Source organism: Arachis hypogaea, chromosome 16, assembly GCF_003086295.3.
Source record: "Arachis hypogaea cultivar Tifrunner chromosome 16, arahy.Tifrunner.gnm2.J5K5, whole genome shotgun sequence".
In the NCBI taxonomy this organism is placed as follows: Eukaryota; Viridiplantae; Streptophyta; class Magnoliopsida; order Fabales; family Fabaceae; genus Arachis; species Arachis hypogaea.
Genome location: NC_092051.1, coordinates 101,290,646 through 101,301,942, shown reverse-complemented (window position 1 = coordinate 101,301,942; position 11,297 = coordinate 101,290,646). Strand labels below are relative to the sequence as shown.

General features: G+C 36.5%; 1 non-coding gene across 1 annotated transcript; it reads right to left on the bottom strand.

Moving 5' to 3' along the window:
* Positions 1-10,842: 10,842 nt before the first annotated feature.
* Positions 10,843-10,950, bottom strand: LOC112761577 (small nucleolar RNA R71). Its single transcript, XR_003181965.1, has one exon. It is a non-coding gene; the product is annotated as a small nucleolar RNA R71 (small nucleolar RNA).
* Positions 10,951-11,297: the final 347 nt, after the last annotated feature.

The following is an 11,297-nucleotide window of genomic DNA, read 5'->3' as shown; positions in this document are numbered from 1 at the left end:
AGAAAACAGGAGATAATAAGACAAGTAAATGCATAAGCAAGGAAGCATGGATTGTTGGAATGAGGTAAATCACTAGAATTGAGTGAGTGAATTGGTGTGACAATAATGAAAAATAAGTGTGTGGGTCCTAACTTGCATGGGGTTTAGAACTCACACCCTAGTATTTAAAAATCATATCACAATTATACAAAAGAAAACATGCACTTCACTCATTCTAATGTGCTTGAGATACTTTAAAAGACTTGTAGGTTAAGTCAACCACACAAGTAGCGAAGAGGCATGGAAGCATTCAAGCAATTAATCAAGCAATTGTGAAATTGGATAATGCATGGACATTGATTGATGTGTAGGTAGACTTAGTGAACAAAATGGTATATGAAACTCACACAACAATCAATGACACATATTGAAGTTGTTGCAACACCTAAGTGACATAGAGGTGAAACATATGGATGCTATGGAACTTAGGAAAAAGAAGATAGAAGTGGAAATCAATCACATAGCAAGCATGGCCCACAAAGCTTTACAAAGCTCAAAAATATGTCACTAGGTAAGCTTTCGATCCAATTTCACAATTCTACAATCTCAATGCATGAAATAAGTGATGTGAATAAGGGTAAACCATAAACAAGCATCACCTAAAAAAACTACAATGATAATATACAATTTCCTAGCAGTGGGTGATGAATGCATGGTGGCCAAAACATGCAATTCAAAGAGGTAAGATGCATAAAGGCAATGTAACAAGTACTTGGTATTCAAAAGTGTTAAGCATGAAAAATTCCAAACCAAGTAACCAAATACAACCCCAACAAAGAAATCTAACAAGTACAATTAACAACAATGATGTTAAACTAACATCCTATCAATAAGCAGCAGCAGAAAATAGTAAACAAGATTAGTAATCCAACACTTATAATGGAAAACAAAAGTTAAACGAAAATTAAACTAACTAAAAGAAATGGTGCTACATGATATTTGGTAGTGTTGGATGATGTTTGAAGGGTGGAAAGAAAAGAAGAGAAGAGAGAAGAAGGAAAGAAATGGAAAGAGGAGAAGAAAAGAAGGTGGTTGATGCAGAACGGCCCACGCGTGCGCGTCATTGGCGCGTGCACGTGGAATGGTGAAATGGAAGCGACGCATACACGTGCATGGCAAAGCAGAGAGTCGACGCGTACGCATACGCGTGCGCGTGCCCTGAGGCACAAAGTTGGCACAATTCAGGCACAACTCTCGGGTGAATGTATGGGAAGTGGAAAAATTCAATCCACGCGTACGCGTACATGACGCGTGCGCGTGGATGGCCGAAATTGCTTGATTCACGCGTACGCGTGGAGTGCGCGTGCGCGTGGATGGTGCTCTTTTCTTCAAAATTTTTCTATGTTTTTGCACCAAACCAAGCATTCTAAACCTCCAAACAACTACCAAAACATCATAAAACCTTATTTAACCTACTAGACTCCCAGATAAACTCAACTAGGCAATCAAAACATGAAATTAAACCTAAATTACCAATATTTACAAAGAGAAAAAGGGAAAGATGTTACCATGGTGGGGTGTCTCCCACCTAGCACTTTTGTTTATTGTCCTTAAGTTGGACTTATGGGAAGCTCCTCATCAAGGTGGCTTGTGCTTGAATCCATCCATGAACATCCACCAATGCTTGGACTTCCATTGTGCTTCATCATTCAAAGTTAATAACTCCAAGATTTGATGGAGTTCTTCACAAACTATAGGCTCCCAAAGTTGATCCACACCTTGTAATCCGGAATCCCACACTTTATTTTCACACCCGTCCTTGAGTTGATCATGGTGATTTCCTCCGGGTGCAAGAGAGATGAATTCTCATGGAAGCACCAAACTATCCTCCTAGACCCATCCAATTGAGCACTAGTCCAACCTTTACTCCTTGAAGCTTCAACCATAATGAGCCTAGACTTACAACGCCAACCACTAAACATCCTCCTCTTACGCTTAATTCCACAAAGTGCCCTAAGTTGGCCATCCGTCTCAAGCAAACCATATTCAAGTGGGATAATAAAGCTAAGAGTTAGAAGTTTTACCCACTCAAATGAAGGATTAGATGACAACCTAGGTGGAGGAGTTCCCAACGGTCTTGACAAAACACGTTCCACTCCCGTCCATCCTTTTTGGAAGGCTTCCACCACTTGGCAAGATACTTCATGCTCTACTTCTTGCCAAGCTTCCTCAAGTTCACATTCTTCTTTACCAATGTCCTCTAGCTCTTCCCTATCACTCAAATCATACATAGGAGGTTGAGTGAAATCTACCTCATCATCAATTCCGAGTATAGTGGGAAGGATTCTTCAAATTTAAGAGGATCATATGTTGATGCGGAGTCATCATAAATAGGAGGGCCTATTGATTGGAACACTTCTTCCAATTCTTCAATCACACTGTGCCTTGGAGGTTGTGCACTCTCCTCCTCAACATCAACTTCGAACTCCATGGAAGAAGGCTCTTCAATTTGTGCTTCCTCTATGTACTCAACATATCCTAAGGCTCCAACCACTACTTCCTTTTGTTCAATAATCTATACCTCCTCCTCTTATTGCATTTCTTGCTTTAACTCCTCTTCTTCACCTTGGAGCTTCAAGTTCACTCCCTCACTATGCTCCTTGGTTTCTTCTCCACATTCCACAATGGAAGTGCCTTGATCGCATAGGCTTAGGCGGGATGAGACTATGTTGCCAATGGCTTCTACCATGATAGCCATTTTTGCTCTTAACTCCTCAAATTTCTTTTCATCCTCTTCGTGTTGCCTTAAGATATGAGATTCAATATCCCTTAATTCTAGCATAAAGGCTTCATCGGAGGGTTGTGGTGGAAGAGAGGGTTCATTGTTTGAGGAAAAGGTATTATAGTCGGAAGGTGGTTCATATTGGTAAAATTCTTGAGGTGGTGTCTGTGGACTTTGTAGTTCTTGGGAGTATTGGTGTTGGAATGGTGGTGGCTCTAAGTATGGTTCATATGGTGGTTGGTATGATGGTATGGTTTAGAATCATGTGGAGGTGAATGGTGGTATGAGGCTTGTGAGTGTAGTGGAGGGCTATGTTGAGGAGGGGGTTCATATGCATATGATGATTATGGTTGACAACCACAATGAGGGTCATCACATACATTAGATTGGCATGCATCAAGATTTGAATTGTACCCATAAGGAGCCAGAGGAGGTTGTTGCCAAGAAGGTTGTCCATAAGCTTGGGGCTCCTCCCATCTTTGATTTCCAAATCCTTGATGCACATCCTCATTGAAGCTTCCATTTCCTACAACATAGTTTGAACCATACTCATAGCCAAAGTGATGAGAATTCATGGTGAAAGAGAAAACAAAAACAAAAGCTAACAAGAGAAATAAAGAAAACTAAGTCCTACAACTAGCAAAAACTAACAAGCAAACTAAAAATCGAGCTATTCACAATATATACAATAGCCAATAATATAACACCATTGCAACTCCCCGGTAACGGCGCCATTTTTTATGTGTGAACTTTTGTTGATATAGAATTTCTCAATTGAATTCTCGTTGCAAGTATAGTTCTAGACCAACAAAGAGTCCTCACATACAAAAATTTAGGTTGTCACATGTATAAACCCCAAATAAGAATTAACCGGAGTATTTGGACTCCAGGTCGTCTCACGAGGAATTGCAATAAAGTGAACGATTATTGGCTATGAAGGAACAAGGGGGTATGATTGATAAAGGGGAAAGGAAGTAAATGGACAAGAATTTAAATGAAAAGAAGAGTAAATCAAGCAAGTAACTAAATAAAGCAAGTAATAAAGAGAGACATTCATGGCAAGAATTGAGATCATAGGCTTTCTATCCTAGTCATACATTGATTAATTCATCTTATTTAGTCAACTCCAACAAACAGAAGAAGGTATCATGTCATCTTCACATAGGGAGAATGTCAAACAAGACTAATTAATCATGTCATAAATATAAACAAGAATTTATCTTATTATGTCATCTCCAACATTGGAAGAAGATATAGGTTATCTTCCATGAGAGAAAGTCTAACAAGACTAGCTAATATCAATCCAAAAGTCCTAATCATCTCACTAAGTGAATTAGCAAGAGATTAGAGTTAATGGAAACAATACTAGCTAACAACTCTAGATCACCAACAAGAGTTAGATTTTCATGACTCAAGATTACCTAATTACTCTTTCCAAGCCAAGAATGCTCAAAATCTACTCTAACATCCAACCAAGCATTTTGTCAAATACTTGGAAGGCATAAAAAGAAAGCATAATAAATGACAAGAAATAGTAAAATCTATCAACTACAAATTGTAAGGAGACAAGATCAACAACTCAAATTCACAATAAAAGACATCAAACATCAATTACATTAATAGAAAATCCAAATCCAACAAGTGTTCATCAATCCTAAACAAAGAGGCATGAAAAGGAAAATTAACAAGAGGAAACAAGAAGATTACATCACTAGAGCATGAAAATATAGAAGAAAGAAGATGAAAGCAAGGAATTAAACATGGATCTATAATGCAATTAATCCTAGGAACCCTAATTCTAGAGAGAAGAGGGAGCTTCTCTCTCTAGAAACTAAGCTACATGATGCAAAAACTTCAAACAATTGCTCCCCCTTTGCTTGGACTTCAATTCTGCATGAAATACACTCAGAAACAAGTTGGATTTGGGCCTGGGTAGCTCAGAAATCGCCCCCAGTATTTTGCCTTTAAAGTGGGCCACGTGAGAGTACCGGCGCGTGCGCGCCATGTGCACGTGCACGACGATTGGCAAATTTTCCATCCGCGCGGACGCGGCATGTACACGTACGCGTCTATGGGCGAGACCACTTTTGCGCGTGCGCGCTTTATGCGTGCGCGCGTCCTTTGATGCATTCCCAATCTTTTTTTTTTCATACATTCTCCCATTTGTATGCTTTTCTACTCATTTCTTCCATCCAATACTTGCCTTATAAACCTGAAATCACTCAACACACACATCAAGGCATCGAATGGAATTAAAGTGAATCAAAATTACCAATTTAAGGCCTAAAAAGCATGTTTTTACACTTAAGCAAAATTCAAGGGAGAATTACAAAACCATGCTATTTCATTGAATAAATGTGGGAAAAGGTGGTAAAATTCCCTAAAATAAGGACGAGATAAATCACGAAATCAGGGTCTATCAGTATATTTAGGTTTCACGTATTTAATATATAATGTTCTGTGAAAACTTAGGCTAGGCGACCATAGGATAGGTTGGAACGTATGAGTAAATTTAATACTTAGTAACCTTGACAAGAATTATGATATTGATTTGGTGCTTGTTGGATAAGTGTTAAGTGATATATTGTGAGTTTAATGCTGGCTGGATAAGTGTTTAGTGATGAATTGATGATGATATGTGTGTATATATATATATATATATATATATATGGGTTTTTACCGAATTGAGTAGGGGTGATTACTTTTAGGATTTGGACGGTGGAATGGGTTATATTAGCGGTGTCTTTAGGGTCTTTATAGTGTTTTATTGAGACCGAATCTGAATCCACTAGTATGAATTCATAAAACTGTCTGGTTTTGTTTATGGCTGTTGGTCTAAAATGGAATCCTGACGGAAAGACTTTAGGGATTACCTTAAAAGGTGATTTTTCCCAAAATTCAGGTTCCATTAAGAGGACAGGTGAGAATTTGTTTTTCAAAATGTATGTGGATTGTTGTTTTGGTTGGGTGTTTAGGTGCTGGGATTGAATTAATTAGGGTGGTTATGCTTGGTGATTGTTTTTCCTTTTGGGTCATTACAAATGGTTTTTTGAGCTGCCACTTGTGAGATCAGTTTGGTTTGGTCTATTTCTTCATCATCTGAGTTGTCACATATATCAGCCTAGGATTTTTTATGAAGTTTTGAAAGGCCTGCATCTTGTAAGGCCAACAGGGTTTGGATTAGTAGAGCATAATCTGCCTTTGTTTGTTTTGCCGTTTGGCTACTTGGGGGTTGAGTAGATGACTCAACTATATTTTTTGTGACCTGAGTAGATGACTCAGTTAGTTCTTGGGTTATTGGGGTAGGTTGTTGGGTAGATGACCCAGTTGGGATACTTGACCCTGTTTTCTTAGTTGGCCCTGGTAGGGCTAGGCGAATGCCTCTGCCTCTTACTGAGGCTAATGTTGCCTTCTTAGGCATCATCTCCTTGCTTGTCTCCCTGCAAATATTCACGTGTGAGAAAGTCAAGGAGAGAGTTTGAGTTGCCCTTGATGTGCTCAATATCAAAGTCAAAAATGCTTAATATAGCTTGCCACCTGGCAAAGACTTGTTTTGATGTAAGATTTTTAACATCATTTTGTAAAACTTCTTTAGCCGATTTGCAATCAACTCGGACTAAAAATTTTTGATTGAGTAAGTCAGATTGAAATTTTGTGATGTGATGAACGAAAATTCTTATGCCGGTATAGAAATTAGCAATGAATCCAATCGTGAGTATAGTCTAACCTACACACAAATATCGCATCAAACAATTCTAAAATTTATGACCGAGAGTATTAGTCCCGGGTCGTTCTCCCTAGGAATTGCCTTAGAATGCACATTATTGATTAGAAAGTCTTTTGTGGTTTTGAGAGTTGGTGCAAGTATTCAAGCTAACAAAGTTAAACAACAATTGATTAAGATAAAGGTCTTGGCTAAGGGTGAGTATTGGAAGTTCCATCATTGTAGTTTCCTTCAATTGTGAAAGCAATTGATTATTGCTTCACTTAGTTAACCCCCTAATGATGGAGGAAAGTCAAGTGGAAGTAACTAACTTGAGCCACGAGTCCTAGTCTAACCCTAGGGAAGTCTAGCTTTAGTGCACTCCAAGTCAATTAGCAATTCTCAAATTCCAACCAACAATTGATATCCACTACTCAAGTATCTCCAACAACTCAACCCCTAAGCCAAGCAAGAGAGTTCTACTCCATAGATAGGATTGTCATTTCATCAAACATTTGGTGAGAATTTATAGGAAACATGATGAAATTGAGAAAAAGGAATTGAATTAAATCTATTGATGAGCGGATAATTTATACGCTTTTTGGCATTATTTTTACATAGATTTTAGTATGATTTAATTAGTTTTTAGTATATTTTTATTAGTTTTTAAATAAAAATCACATTTATGGACTTTACTATGAGTTTGTATGTTTTTCAATTATTTTAGGTAATTTCTGGCTGAAATTAAGGGACTCGAGCAAAAATCAGATTCAGAGGCTGAAGAAGGACTGCAGATGTTGTTGGATTCTGACCTCCCTACACCCAAAGTAGATTTTCTGGGGCTACAATAGTCCAAATGGTACGCTCTCAATTGCGTTGGAAAGTAGACATCCAGGGCTTTCCAGAAATATATAATAGTTCATACTTTGCCCGAGTTTAGATGACGCAAACTGGCATTCAACGCCAGCTTTCTGCCCTATTCTGGAGTTAAACGCCAGAAACAGATTGCAAAGCAGAGTTAAATGCCAGAAATAGGTTACAAACTGGCGTTTAACTCCAAGGAATACCTCTACACATGAAAGCTTCAATATTCTGTCCAAGCACACACCAAGTGGGCCCCGGAAATGGATTTCTGCATCATTTACTTATTTCTGTAACCCTAGTAACTAGTTTAGTATAAATAGGACTTTTTACTATTGTGTTATGAATCTTTTGATGATATTTTGATCATTTTTGAGACTATCCTTGTATCAATTTTGATCTCTTGATCACGTTTAGGGGGCTGGCTATTCGGCCATGCCTGGACCTTGTTCTTATGTATTTTCAACGGTAGAGTTTCTACACACCATAGATTAAGGTGTGGAGCTCTGTTGTTCCTCATGAATTAATGCAAAGTACTATTGTTTTTCTATCCAATTCAAGCCTATTTCTTATCTAAGATATTCATTCGCACACAAGAACATGATGAATGTGATGATTATGTGACGCTCATCATCATTTTCACTTATGAACGCGTGCCTGACAAACACTTCCATTCTACATGAAAGCAAGCTTGAATGCATATCTCTTAGCCTCCTGATCGTGAGACCAGAGTCTTTGTGGTATAGGCTAGAATTATTGGCGGCCATTCTTGAGATCTGGAAAGTCTAAACCTTGTCTGTGGTATTCCGAGTAGGATCTGGGAAGGGATGGCTGTGACGAGCTTCAAACTCGTGAGTGTTGGGCACAGTGCCAGATGCAAAAGTATTGCTGAATCCTATTCCAGTATAATTGAGGACCGACAGATGATTAGCCGTGCGGTGACAGCATATTTTCGACCCTTACTCACGTAAGGTTTATTACTTGGACGACCCAGTGCACTTGCTGGTTAGTTGTGTGAAGTTGTGACAAAGAACTAAGATTATGAACGTGCGTATTAAGTTTTTAACGCCGTTACCAAGGAATGAACGATCACAATTTCGTGCACCAAGTTTTTGGCGCCATTACTGGGGATTGTTCGAGTTTGGACAACTGACGGTTCATCTTGTTGCTCAGATTAGGTAATTTTATTTTAATTTTAAGTTTTTGTTTTTATTCTTTTTATTTTCGAAAAATTTTCAAAAAAAAATTTTAATTATTCTATGTTCTTCAGAATTTTTAAGAATGAATTCTAGAGTCTCATAATGATCTGTTGAAGTCTGGCTGGTTGTAAAGCCATGTCTAATCCTTTGGATCGAGGTTTCAACTATCATTAGAGAAGAGCTTCTTTGTCTTTCTCAGCAAATTAGCTGTTGTATGTAATGTTCTGCAGAAGCTTGGCTGGCCATTGGCCATGTCTAGTGTTTTGGACCGGAGCTTTCACTGAAAGTTTGGCTGGCTAGTAAGCCATGTCTAATTCCTGGACCGGAGCTTTAGACTAACATTGCATGATTCTTGGAATTCTCATTAAAAATTTTGAAATCCTTATTTTTCTTTTTCCATATAATTTTCGAAAAAAATCCAAAAAAAAAATTTATAAAATCATAAAAACCAAAAATATTGTGTTTCTTGTTTGTGTATAGTGTCAATTCTTAAGTTTGGTGTCAATTGCATGCCTTTATAATTTTCTTTAATTTTTTGAAAATTCATGCATTGCATTCTTCATGATCTTCAAGTTGTTCTTGATGAATCCTCTTGTTTGATCTTCATATTTTCTTGTTGTGTGTTGCATCTTGTTTTTCATATGCATTCTTGCATTCATAGTGTCTAAAAATTAAAAATTTCTAAGTTTGGTGTCTTGCATGTTTTTCTTTTCTTAAAAATTTTCAAAAATAAGTTTTTGGTATTCATCTTGACATTCAAAATGTTCTTGATGTTCATCTTGACATTCAAAGTGTTCTTGCATGCATTGTGTATTTTGATTCATAATTTTCATATTTTGAGTCTTTTTATTGTTTTTCTCTTTCTTCATTAAAAATTCAAAAATAAAAAAAAATCTTTCCCTTTTTTTCTCATAAATTTTTGAAAATTTGAGTTGACTTTTTCAAAACTTTTTAAAATTTAGTTGTTTCTTATGAGTCAAATCAAATTTTCAATTTAAAAATTCTATCCTTTTCAAATCTTTTTCAAAAATCAAATCTTTTTCTTTTTTTCTTTCATAATTTCGAAATTTTCAAAATTTATTTTCAAAATCTTTTTCTTATTTCCATTTCATATTTTTGAAATTAATGCTAACAATTAATGTGATTGATTCAAAAATTTTAAGTTTGTTACTTGCCTATTAAGAAAGGTTCAATCTTTAAATTTTAAAATCATATCTTTTTGTTTCTTGTTAGTCAAGTAACCAACTTTAATTTTCAAAATCAAATCTTTTTAAATTTCTTTTTCAAAATCTCTTTCAAAATAAATGTCAATCACATCTTTTTCAAAATCAATTTCAAAATCTTTTCTAACTTCTTATCTAACTTCTTATCTTTTCAAAATTGATTTTCAAATCTTTTTTTTAATTAATCTTATCTTGTTTGATTCTTATCTTTTTCAAAACCACCTAACTAATTCTCTCTCTCTAATTTTCGAAAATCACCAACCTCTTTTTCAAAATTCCTTTTTAATTAACTAATTGTTTTAAAATTTAATTTAATTTTGTTTTTTTTTTAATTTTTGAATTCTAACTTTAATTTTAAATTAAAAACAAAAATATTTTTCTTTTATTTTATTTTCAAATTCTTCTCTCCTTCTCATCTCTTTCTAATTGCTTTATTTATCTACTAACACTTCTCTTCCTTTCCCTATTCTTATTCTTCTTCTCTTCTACTCACATAAAGGGTCTCTGTACTGTAACAAAGAGGATCCTATTATTTTCTGTTCTCTTCTTTTTCATATGAGCAGGAGCAAGGACAAGAACATTCTTGTTGAAGCTGATCCGGAACCTAAAAGGACCCTGAAGAGGAAGCTAAGAGAAGCTAAAACACAACACTCTGAAGAGGACTTTACAGAAATTTTCGAAAAAGAAGGAGACATGGCCGAAAATAATAATAATGGTGGAGATGCAAGGAAGATGCTTGGTGACTTTACTGCACCAAATTCCAATTTACATGGAAGAAGCATCTCAATCCCTGCCATTGGAGCAAACAATTTTGAGCTAAAGCCTCAATTAGTTTCTCTGATGCAACAGAATTGCAAGTTTCATGGACTTCCATCAGAAGATCCTTTTCAGTTCTTAACTGAATTCTTGCAAATTTGTGATACTGTTAAGACCAATGGGGTTGATCCCGAGGTCTACAGGCTTATGCTTTTCCCATTTGCTATAAGAGACAGAGCTAGAATATGGTTGGACTCTCAACCTAAAGATAGCCTGAACTCTTGGGATAAGCGGGTCACGGCTTTCTTAGCCAAGTTCTTTCCTCCTCAAAAGCTTAGCAAACTTAGAGTGGATGTTAAAACCTTCAAACAGAAAGAAGGTGAATCCCTCTATGAAGCTTGGAAGAGATACAAACAACTGACCAAAAAGTGTCCTTCTAACATGCTTTCAGAATAGACCATCCTGGATATATTCTATGATGGTCTGTCTGAATTATCTAAGATGTCATTGGACCATTCTGCAGGTGGATCCATTCACCTAAAGAAAATGCCTGCAGAAGCTCAGGAACTCATTGACATGGTTGCAAATAACCAGTTAATGTACACTTCTGAAAGGAATCCTGTGAGTAATGGGACGCCTCTGAGGAAGGGAGTTCTTGAAATTGATACTCTGAATGCCATATTGGCTCAGAATAAAATATTGACTCAGCAAGTCAATATGATTTCTTAGAGTCTGAATGGATTGCGAGCTGCATCCAATAGTACTAAAGAGGCATCTTCTGAAGAAGAAGCTTA